Here is a 12152-nt window from a genome sequence, read left to right as displayed (position 1 = left end):
ATTATATTTGATCATATATTATAGGGCTTAGAATAACTCAAGAGGAAATAGAAATGAATTTTCACCTGGGTCAGTTTGCAAAAAAGGGGCATTACTTCAGTGTTATGTATATATTTTATTGAAAAACAATGCATATTTCAATACCTAAGGCTATGCAAAGCATGTTCTAAGTGTCAAAACGTTTCAATATTACTGTATGTGGTGTGCAATCAATAATAAACAAACAAAAAAAAAACATTATTACACATTTGCCACTCAATACTACATTATACAAGCATGTAAGTGTTGCTGAGGTTGTCCTGAAAACATTATATATATATATATATATATATATATATATATATATATATATATATATATATATATATATATATATATATATATATATATATACACTCACCTAAAGGATTATTAGGAACACCTGTTCAATTTCTCATTAATGCAATTATCTAACCAACCAATCACATGGCAGTTGCTTCAATGCATTTAGGGGTGTGGTCCTGGTCAAGACAATCTCCTGAACTCCAAACTGAATGTCTGAATGAGAAAGAAAGGTGATTTAAGCAATTTTGAGCGTGGCATGGTTGTTGGTGCCAGACGGGCCGGTCTGAGTATTTCACAATCTGCTCAGTTACTGGGATTTTCACACACAACCATTTCTAGGGTTTACAAAGAATGGTGTGAAAAGGGAAAAACATCCAGTATGCGGCAGTCCTGTGGGCGAAAATGCCTTGTTGATGCTAGAGGTCAGAGGAGAATGGGCCGACTGATTCAAGCTGATAGAAGAGCAACTTTGACTGAAATAACCACTCGTTACAACCGAGGTATGCAGCAAAGCATTTGTGAAGCCACAACACGTACAACCTTGAGGCGGATGGGCTACAACAGCAGAAGACCTCACCGGGTACCACTCATCTCCACTACAAATAGGAAAAAGAGGCTACAATTTGCACAAGCTCACCAAAATTGGACAGTTGAAGACTGGAAAAATGTTGTCTGGTCTGATGAGTCTCGATTTCTGTTGAGACATTCAGATGGTAGAGTCAGAATTTGGCATAAACAGAATGAGAACATGGATCCATCATGCCTTGTTACCACTGTGCAGGCTGGTGGTGGTGGTGTAATGGTGTGGGGGATGTTTTCTTGGCACACTTTAGGCCCCTTAGTGCCAATTGGGCATCGTTTAAATGCCACGGCCTACCTGAGCATTGTTTCTGACCATGTCCATCCCTTTATGACCACCATGTACCCATCCTCTGATGGCTACTTCCAGCAGGATAATGCACCATGTCACAAAGGTTGAATCATTTCAAATTGGTTTCTTGAACATGACAATGAGTTCACTGTACTAAACTGGCCCCCATAGTCACCAGATCTCAACCCAATAGAGCCTCTTTGGGATGTGGTGGAACGGGAGCTTCGTGCCCTGGATGTGCATCCCACAAATCTCCATCAACTGCAAGATGCTATCCTATCAATATGGGCCAACATTTCTAAAGAATGCTTTCAGCACCTTGTTGAATCAATGCCACGTAGAATTAAGGCAGTTCTGAAGGCGAAAGGGGGTCAAACAAAGTATTAGTATGGTGTTCCTAATAATTCTTTAGGTGAGTGTATATATATATATATATATATATATATATATATATATATATATATATATATATATATATAATTTTTTTTTTTTTTTTTTTTTTTTTTTGTGGTTTATAAGCTAATACATATTGTTTATCAACTAAAATGTAAAAGAACAGGTGACTTTAAAGCACTACATTCCAGGTGCTTCCACCTTTTTGGAAATTGTTAAAGATCACTCTTATTATTTATTACATTAGATTTCAGTGGCATAAAACTCACCAGCACTACCCATCTGCTCGTCAACTGTAACCTGAGCACTGTTCACCAACAAAACAAATCCTTCTGACCGCTCCAGTATAGTAGTAGTAGCAGCCGACATATCAGGAGACATGTGATCCCCGAAAACTACTAAACCCACCAAGTGTTTTTCAACTGCTTCCTGCTTATAACACTTTAGACAAAATGACATCAAACAAATCACATGCTCCTACACACTGAACAATAGCATGACATGATCTAAGTGGATACTATTGTAACGACCCAGAGGGTAATTACTTCTTGATGGTGAAGTAAATAAAGAGATGAGAATAATTATTTGAAATGTAAACAGGACCGTTCATCTCATTTACAGGCACCCGTGTTCCCCAGTCTCTTCCATCCAGGAGCTCTCTCTCTCTCTCTCACACACACACACAATTTTCAATTTCAATTTAAGGTGTTTTATTGGCATGACAAACAAACAAATGTGTATTGCCAAAGCAATTAAACTTACATACATGTATGGAAAATAAATAATACAATTATAAAGAATCTCTCTCTCTCTCTTCTCGTGTGAGTGTGTGGGAGTGCGCTGCAGGTCTGGACTGTGTTTTCCTTGTCTTTTTTCTCTGGTTTTACACTTTTGTTATCGTGTTTTTTTTTTTTTGTGGTGGAGTTTTTTCTCACAAGAGGTGTTTAAACAGCAGATCGGTGTCTCTGTGGGGGGGTTGGCCCTGACTGGGGAAGCCGAGGTCAAGGAATCCCTTTTGAGAGGCTGCCTCGCTGGTACGGGGTAAAGATGGGCCCCGTGGAGAGGTGACCGGAGGCGAGAGCATTGGCTCAGCCTCTTGAGTGAATAGCGCGGTGGTGGTGTTTGTGTCTTCCACTGTGTGGCGCAGTGTGTATCAGCTGAATTTGAGAGCTGGGGATTTGCAGTGGAGGTGCTCCACACCATCATTGCTGTCAACTCCCTCCTGTCGGTAATTAACCCTGCACAGTCCGACAGGTGCCCTTTTTGTGAGGAGTGGGAGACTGTGTTTCATTGTTTTTTATATTGTGCCCAGCTAGATCCTCACTTGAGTGCAGTCAGTAGAGTTTTTAATGGTCTTAAACAGTTTTTTTAACTATTGTTTTTATATATGGTGTTCGTGGTGGGAAGGAACTGTGTGGGAGACAGCAGATCGCTACTTTCACCTTTGGGCAGACCAAAATGGCCATTTATAAGTCAAGAAAAACTAAAGTTAGTGCCAGTGTTGAGCAGAATCTTGTTTTGTGTTGTTTAAATGTTTTATTAAGGCCAGGATTTTACTTGATTATAGGTTTTATACACTTAATAAGGACCTTGAAACTTTTAGTCGATTGTGGTGCATAGATGATGCACTAAGTACCCTCAGAGAGGGGGAACTCCTCTTTATGTTGCCATTCTAAGTTTTGTTTATGTTGTCTAATGGTATAATTGCTTTTACTGATTGTTCCATGTTTCCTTGGTGTTTGTTTCAATAAAGTGCTTTGTAAAACTCAAAACTCTCTCTCTCTTGCTTTCTCTTGCTCTCTCTCTCTCTCCGGCCCTCATCACTCCCACCACCCAGTTAACGCTCCCCGGCGGTACCTCACCCCGGAACTCACAGAGAGCCCTCATTAACACAAACTGTGTGAAAATTGGATGAAAACTTACGGAGTTATGATATTTTTTTTGATATGTATTATGTAGTACATGTTTCCCCTACTTTGCAAGTCAATATCTCCACACAGCAACATGTGATCTTCACAATCTTGCTATCATTTGATAGTTTCTAGTGATACAACAATGTTTCTGGCCATAATAATGCGTTATTAATAGATACAGCTCAACCCGCTGGTGGGTTGAAAACAATGGGGCTGAGTTCAAAGAGTTCAAGACAGTTGTGCCAAAGACACTGAGCTCCTGTAGATAACCAACACAGTCCTGTGTGTCATGTCATGAGTCTGAATGGTCAACAATAGTGTTTCACTCCGAAAGCAGGAAGCTGGTGTTGCCTAATCATGAGTGTCGCCCAAAACACAACCATGTGACAGTTCAGTCAGATATGTTTATTAAGTTATTAAGTTATTGATTACATGTTCACAGAATGTGCCTAATGGTTTATTTATTTAATGTTGGCTTACTTTATTGTAGTTTTTATTTTATTGTATTGTTCTTTTGCTTTATGTTTGTTGTATGTTTACCACTCTGTAAAAGCGCTCTGTGGCTACCCTGCAAAGGGCACTATACAAATGGAAATTGATGGATTGAAATACATATACTTTACTGCATTTAACCTGGGCTTTGCTCCATATCAGGGAAGGGCAAAGTCGACCTTCAAGCCTACCTGAAGCAGTGGCAGGACGAGCCCCTCAAGAAAGAAGAAAGAATCAAGGATCTGCTCAGAATAAACCAGGTCAGCACGACGCTCCATATCTGTGACATTTCTGCACTTTTCATTCTTATTCACGCTGTGTCTTTCTGTTATTCCAGTCAGTCTAGGATGTAGGATTTGTATTGTTTACTTGTATTGTATTTTTTTAAATCCACTACAGGCTTGTTAAAGGCTTCTTGTCCCCATGTTAAGTGTAGGAGGAAAAAAAAGACAGACAGACAGAGAGGTGGGTGGATTCCAAACAGCAAATCAAAATGTTCAGTCCAGACTCAGCCCGGCTTATCGCATGAGAAATCCCAACTCTTCATACATCCACTGTCGTCTTCTGAAATGTCCCAGCTGCATTTCCAACTGACCTGTTTTTTTTTTTTTTTACATTTCTCCTTCACCAAAAATAAGTGCACTCCAATCTTCCTACACCAGGGATGGGCTACTCGCGGCCCAGGGGCCACATACGGCCCGCATCACCTGTCATAGCGGCCCACGGAAATATTTTGGACAGCCTAATTGGGGTGGAGTTGTGCTTCATCCTACCAGCAGGCAGGCAGCTACAAACGCAGTTCAATGCAATAATTGCTTGCTCAGTTAATTACTACAAGAATAATTAGGCTAATAATAATATTAAAAGCACTTTTAACCTTCACACAACTACTATAGCCAGCAGTAGAGGAGCCGGGATACAATGACTTCTAAAAAAATAAAAAAATCATCACGAGAACCGTGTATTCCAGCCAAGATGGGAGACAGATTATCTTTTTTATTTAAACTAAAACTAAAGCTTTTGTAAGCTTTTGTTGCTTTTGTGTTATAATTCACACATCACTATAATGGGTCTGCTTTTTTATTTAAACTAAAACTAAAGCTTTGGGCAACTGGAGTGCTTTTATAATAAAAACTAAAACAATAATCACACATGTAGGATTATTTAATTAATTAGTAGTTATATTAGCCAAGTAGAGGAAGGTGGTTTACAATATTCTATTAATGAGAGTGCGGGTTTGTAATCTGGCCCTCTGGTAGTAAAGATGCAAATGTATTGGCCCTCACCACCGTTAAAGTTACCCATCCCTGTCCTACACCTAAAAATATATAATCACCTACTTTGTTATCAGTGTCATATATATACTGTGTGTATATATATATATATATATATATATATATATATATACACATTGTTAAGAGCAATCCTACTTCTGTTTCGGATTGATTAGACACCTTTTGTAGGTTAGACATTCGCCAGAGAAGAATAAATTAATAAATGATTGTGTGTTGATCCATTATAACTCTCCAGCTTTCATCGGTGCCAGAGAAGGATTGGTGCTTCAATTTTTGAAATTGTCATTTTTATTGATGTACAGTAAACTCTATATATACACCATCCCCCCGCCCCCCCCTTCACTTTCTAATGCCAGCCATGTTTCACAGAAGTCCTCCGCTCTCTCTTCCTGGCCTGCTCTGCTCTGTCTCTATGGCGCTCCAGGGACCCCAGAGAGGGCAGGTCTTTACGGAACCGCCATTTGTAGAAGCTCTCCTCCTGCTGATTATTGGAGTGCATCGCTCCGGGCTGCAGGAGAGAGAGAAAAACAGGCAACAGAGCATGCAAATGAGTCCTTTCCCCACATACAGAATGGCTTCAGCTGAACAACTTTGCACTATATCATATTTTCAGATGTCAAATAACACTCAGTTGATGTTTTCAATCAAAAAGACATTCCTGAGGATCAGTCGACGCAAACTGGGACGTCTTCTAATAACTGGCTCGGTGGACAGGTAACACACACACAGCATTCAACTACAATCACAATTACAAAGCAACTGACAAGAAACATGCAACATGGTATAAAAGTACAAATGAGACCGTTCAATATCAGCATTAAACACATCCATCAGAACATTGCAGAAAATAAGAATATAAAACTCTAGGGTCCTCTACACAAGCAGAGGGCTGCATACCTTCTCCAGGACCACATCGCTAATGTGGAGTTTCTGCATGCCGGCACAGATGGACTCTAAGTCCAGCAGGAACTGCTGCTCACATTTATTCTTCTCAGTCTCCTTGGAAAGAAGGGATGGAGAGAAATGCAAAAAAATGCTACAATTGTTCAATTTCCCCACAATATGTGTGCTGATTATATATAACTATTATTTATTAGCAGACGCTCTTATCCAGAGTGACTTACAAAATATACACATATATATACACAGTACTGTAGAAAAGTTTTAGGCAGGTGTGAAAAAATGCTGTAAAGTAAGAATGCTTTCACAAATAGACATGTTAATAGATTATATTTATCAATTAACTAAATGCAAAGTGAGTGAAGACAAGAAAAATCTACATCAAATCAATATTTGGTGTGACCACCCTTTGCCTTCAACTGTAATATAAACATGTAAACAACTACACAGCCTGCCAAACCACTCAAGTGCTGCAACAAAACAAAACAGGGCTCAGAAACTGGGGTTTTGCTGAAAGTAATTTGGGTAGCACTATACTTAGGGTTATGGAGAAAGTAGAAAAGAGTCAAATCTCCAAAAGTGGATGGGTGTAGTGGGTGTGTGTCTCTCAGTTACCTTTGAGATCTTGCTGAGGCTGCTGGTGTCGATGGGCCTGTTCTTGGTGACAGGGACACTATTCCTGTCCCCACGTCGGTTGTCCTGCTTGTTCATGAGCTGCTGTTGCACCTTGATCTGCTCACGGTGCTCATCCAACTGGGCTTCCTTGTGGATCTGGTCAATTGTCTTAGGGCCCTGGTCACCCCTCCTGGGCACCCAGTTGTCCTGAGGAATGGGAGAATGAGTCAGTGATTAGAGGCTAGAGAAAAAACAAGAGGCAGACAGGGAATGGGAAGCTGAAAGCAAGGAAGGTTTCTATTCTCTCAACAGTCATTACCTTTCTCAGGTCCAAGACGTCCTGCAGCATAAAGCGGATTCGAGAGGAGGTCTTCCTCTCTTTGACGATCTGCTCCATCTGGTTGAAGTACTGGTCCATGGGGGGCTTGTAAAAAGATCAGACAGAACGATTAGAAAACAGTCCAGACAGCGTGGCAGAGCAGTAACTTCATACTACTGAGTGAAGCAGCGTTCCTTCTGGAAAGCTCTTGCAGATGCACAGAAGCAGTTATTCAGACCACTGTCTAGAGGCCCAGTGACTCTAGAAAGCTGATGGCAGAAGAAAGGCTAGTTTGCTCATTTTAAAACAACGCAGGAGTGCTGGTGAGACGGAATTTACTCTTCTGGCAAACTTGCCACTCCAGTATTGGCTCATTATGTCTAGAGAAGAATATGAGGACCAGTATGCAGTCTGACGTTCCTGGATGTTTAGCCAGGGCACGGTCTGGCATAGCGGCATTACCTTTGCCTTCTCCGAGTCCAGGTCCTTGCCAATAGTGGAGAGGAGTCGGCACAGGCACTCCAGGGACTCCTCATCCTGCTTTCTCAGCAGCTTGACGATGACGCAGTTGTGCATGGTGTTCTCATTGAGCATCTTCACCTTGAGGAGCTGCCCGATGAACTGGATGTTGCCCAGTGCCCGGCGGCGACGCTTGCCCTTGGCCTCCTCGCCCTGCACACACAGACAGCACTTAATGACAGTCCACATTGGCATTCACAGAGAGGGGCCCTGCACATTGTGGAAAGGAGGGGTGCCGGGTAGGGAATCCAATACCGGGCACTTTTATCAATCCCGGGATTTCGGGATTGTTGTTTATAAAACAACAATTAAAAAGAGCTTCCCACCTAACACATGTATTATTAAGTTGCTGCAACGCTGCGTATTAGCGGGGTCATTTTCAAATGCAGTAATAATTATAATGCAACCAACAGAATCAACGAAAACAACAAGACTAATAGCCTATTGCTTTCTTAAATACGTTAATGTTTTTATTTATGTATCACTACATCAAGCACCCAACACCACAAGCTTGTGACAGAATCAGAGGAGGCCACCCACAACGATTAGTGTGCTGGCTGAGTAAAGGAAAAGCTCTAGAACGATTCTGTGAGCTGCATGACCAGGTTGTGGATTTTCTCAGAAAAAGCAAAATGAGGACTGCAGCTGACCACCTTCATATTTTGGAAATTGTGGAATTCCTCTCTAATGATGCTTTCTTGGCTGACATGTTCTGTCACTTAAACTGGTTAAATCTGTAGTTAGAATAACAACAGTCGTGGACATGGTGGAAAACCTTTACTAGGAAGCTTGACTTGTTCGATTTGGACTTGTCATCTGGAAGGCTACTGCACTTCAGCACACTGAAGAAACGACAGGCAGAGGGACCAGGCTGCAGTATTGTCACAGAGGTGATGAAAGATTTTATCAAGCAGCTGAGGGACAACTTCTACAACAGATTTGAAGACTACAGCATGCCCAAGGACATCATTGCGTTTGTACGTGATACTTTCACAGTCCGTCCAGGTGGAGAATTCTCCTCCCTTGATAAGACAACGATATCCTCGCTGGATAAGGCGCCCCTATGAGCTGACTGAATTCCAGACGTCGAGCCAAATCAGGGATGCGCATAGGAGTGCCGAGTCCTTGTGTGCGTTTTGGGTGGCATGCTCAGAGGAATACAGCATAATAAAGAAACTTGCGTTTTATGTGCTAACAATCTTTGGACCAACGTACACCTGTGAGTCCTCATTTTCCTCTCTGAATGCAATGAAGACTCATGACAGGAACTGGCTTTCACACGAGTCAATCGAGGACTGCCTGCGCATCAGAATCACATCCCTCTCACCTGACATCCAAAAGATCGTGTCTGAGGGGATATGCAACTTTTCCCATTAAGTAAGTAACTTAGTATTTAATAAATAGTCATATAGGCTCCTAACATTATTGTGATTATTATGATCATTATTATTATTATTATTATTATTATTATTATTATCATTATTATTATTATAATTATAATTGGTGCTTATCCAGGGCTATTTTAGGTCTCATGCTGACAGTATTTTCTGTTTGTTTTGTCATTACAGGAGCAGGTTATCCAGACTCCCGATACAGACATTAAGACACAGACATTGCCTCTTTTTCTTTTAATTATTGTTTTATGTAGGATGCTACCTTTCTGGCCAGTTGCAATTGTAACTAGGCCTAATAAAAAATAAAATCAGATGCTGTTAAGTCACATATCCTACCTCAGCCAGTGAAGTTATGTTATATGGGCCTTGTCTCAGAAGAAACAGACTCCAATTAATCCCTCCTGTTGTTTGTAAAGTCAATGAAGTCAAAATTATTACTGTTGAAATGAATTACTTGACTGGTGTCGTTTTTCTCCATCTGCTGCTGGGCGCCACTTGCATAACAAGTTAAGTTGATTAAGTTAAAATGTAACTTTTGCATTATTTAGGTTGGGTCACTTCCTTCTTGGAAAATTGCATTTGGGACTTTTAGCATTTTTTAAAAATATATATTTATAATTAATTTGGGGGGCTTTGGGGGCCAAATAATATTGCTGGCGGCTAAAATGTGTTTTTGGACTCCACACTGGTTTGGTAGAGTTGACATCAGAAACTTAATGTTAATTGCAGGTACAGCCCCCGTCCCCCTGCGTTTTCTAACAGGAACAATTCTGTGTTGATGCAGTTAATCACACGATGGTGTTGCTGCTGTGTCACTCACACAGCTCATGAACTGTAGCTGCCCCTTTAAAGTTGGAGTCCGCGAGACCTCAGCAGTGCCTTCTTCTGCTGATTGGCTGAACTCGGGCTGAATCTGCAGGTGGTTGTACTTCAGATTCACATTTTGAACAGATCATGAGCCTCTGTATTAATTATTGCACATTTTCTTTGATAAATAGCTTACAGCATGGAGTTCAAGAATTACTGTGCTGTCACATTTTTCATTAGCCACAATCGCCTGATCCCGTGTATTTCACGTTTTCAATACTGGTATTTTGGGACTAGAAAACTGTCCAAGATCCCGGGATTGGATTCCCTAGTGCCAGGAGATCGCTGCAGTTTGGATCAGACCCAGAGCTACATACACAGTAAATCATGTGACTGCAATTACTGGATCACATAAAACTTTCTCGTGCCTGATCTCGATCTCTCACTGGTACTAACACAGGTGTAAAGGTTGACTATCTACTGTCCACATAGTGACTAATTCACTAGTGTTATTTTTATATTAACTAAATCCAGCCTTGCTATCTACTCCAGATCACAACAATCTGCTCTGCTGCACCGAGCTGCAGAGGTCCGCCCCCTCACCCAGCCAACACTGACAGTCAGAGCACCACAGGCAGGCGCCCTCGCACCACAATGGTCAATTAGGCACAATGCTAATTGTTTTGGGAAGTCTCAAATTGCATTTCTGAGCCCGTTGTGCCACGTGCCCGTTGTACAGGTGTGTGTTACATGAGGTTGTCAAAAACCAAAATGGCCAAGCACTAAATGAAAGTCCTTAAAATAAACGTACACACCACTTACATTCATGCTTGCACGATGCTTCAAATGCTTGCTTAATGATTGGCCCATTGATACTGAGATTGCACAACCAACCTGTGCCTTATTTACAATAAAGGACTATCAAATTTCAGTCCTTTACATTAAAAAAATAATTAATTTAGTTTTTATTACCAAGCATGCATCCAGCTCTTTCTGCTTCTTCTCCAGGACCTTGTCTCCACCCTGATCCTTCTCAAACTCCGTCTTGCAGTTTCTCAACAGCAGCTGGCGGAAAGTCACAGTCACGCCTGGCTTGCCAGTGGTAGGGACGCTGAGCTACAGAACGGGGAGGAGGGAGAACATAAACCCTAAGAAAGATGGAAACTTGAACTAGCTAAGCATAGTCTGTGTGGTAGGCTGGCTTCTAGCTTTAACAGGTATCAGGGTGAAAACCCACAGATGAACAGGGGTCCAGGATTCATGCAGCTCATCTCATTGAATGGTTTGGAATTGAATGCAAAACAAATTCCAGATAACTCTGGAGTGGGACGAAACTGAAAGTGTTCAATGAGGCTCCTCATTTCCTCTCCTCCATCACTAGATGCCAGAGGCCCAGACACCATGGCACTAATAAGAGATCATCACTGGAGCTCTACACTAAGACGGACTGGGACAAACCGACACCTTGGCTTACACAGAGTGTGGGTGAGTGATGGCAAGAGCACTAGTGCCATCTCAGCAATACTTCTTGATATGCTCTTCACAAGACCGGCATCTGCTGGTCCATTAAAAACTGAGCTCCCACAAATTACAATTCCATAACAAAGCGAATCTGATCCATGTAGCATCTTCACAACCTTCTATCATTCCCTGCCTCCCTCTTTTACCTCACTCTCACCCCTGCCACACTCCTTCTCTCACCTCCATAAGGCAGCAGCACATATGGGCGTATGTGACAGAGAAGTTGGGTTCGGAGATGGCCTTCTCAAAGATTAGGTCAACGACACCCTTGAGCCGCTCCTCTGTGTCAATGGTCAGCTCGGTCACTTGACGCATCAGCTGATGGAACATCTGTGGGGTCAGCTTGTTCAGCATACTGCGCATCCTGCGGAATAGCTCCTGGTGAAGGGGAAAGGAGGCAGGAGGGAAGGAAGGAAAAAGGGTTAGTTCTGTAAACCTTGGCCAATGGTTTTATTTGTACTGGAGCAGTGGATGCTTGTGAGCATATGTAGCCCCTCAGTTCCGCTTTTCCATCATTAGCGGTCCAGACATGATGGCACTAAAAGGAGATCAACACAGGGGCACCAACTTTACCCACAATCCCCTTTAAGACTAGCAAGTTATTTATCCCACCCCACAAACAAGAACCGTGTCCACTGCTCCTACATACAGGGTTCCCACGCAAATCAGATCTTTTTTTCCCATGACTTGTCCATGATTTTTCCATGGTCATTTTCTGATTTTCCATAACTAAATTATTATTACAATAAAATGCGGGAAAGTTGAAAATGCACACAGAAAATAATAAAG

General features: G+C 41.6%; 1 non-coding gene and 1 pseudogene across 1 annotated transcript; both read right to left on the bottom strand.

Annotated features, from left to right (window-relative positions):
• Window positions 1–11195: 11195 nt before the first annotated feature.
• Window positions 11196–11272, bottom strand: LOC136750644 (small nucleolar RNA SNORD66). The gene has a single exon (XR_010816936.1). It is a non-coding gene; the product is annotated as a small nucleolar RNA SNORD66 (small nucleolar RNA).
• A 582-nt stretch (window positions 11273–11854) lies between these two features.
• On the bottom strand, window positions 11855–11924 carry LOC136750653 (uncharacterized; annotated as a pseudogene).
• Between the last annotated feature and the right edge of the window lie 228 nt (window positions 11925–12152).

Source organism: Amia ocellicauda, chromosome 5 (genome assembly GCF_036373705.1).
Source record: "Amia ocellicauda isolate fAmiCal2 chromosome 5, fAmiCal2.hap1, whole genome shotgun sequence".
NCBI lineage: Eukaryota > Metazoa > Chordata > Actinopteri > Amiiformes > Amiidae > Amia > Amia ocellicauda.
Note: the sequence above shows the minus strand (reverse complement) of the source record. Positions and strands in the feature narration are given on the sequence as shown.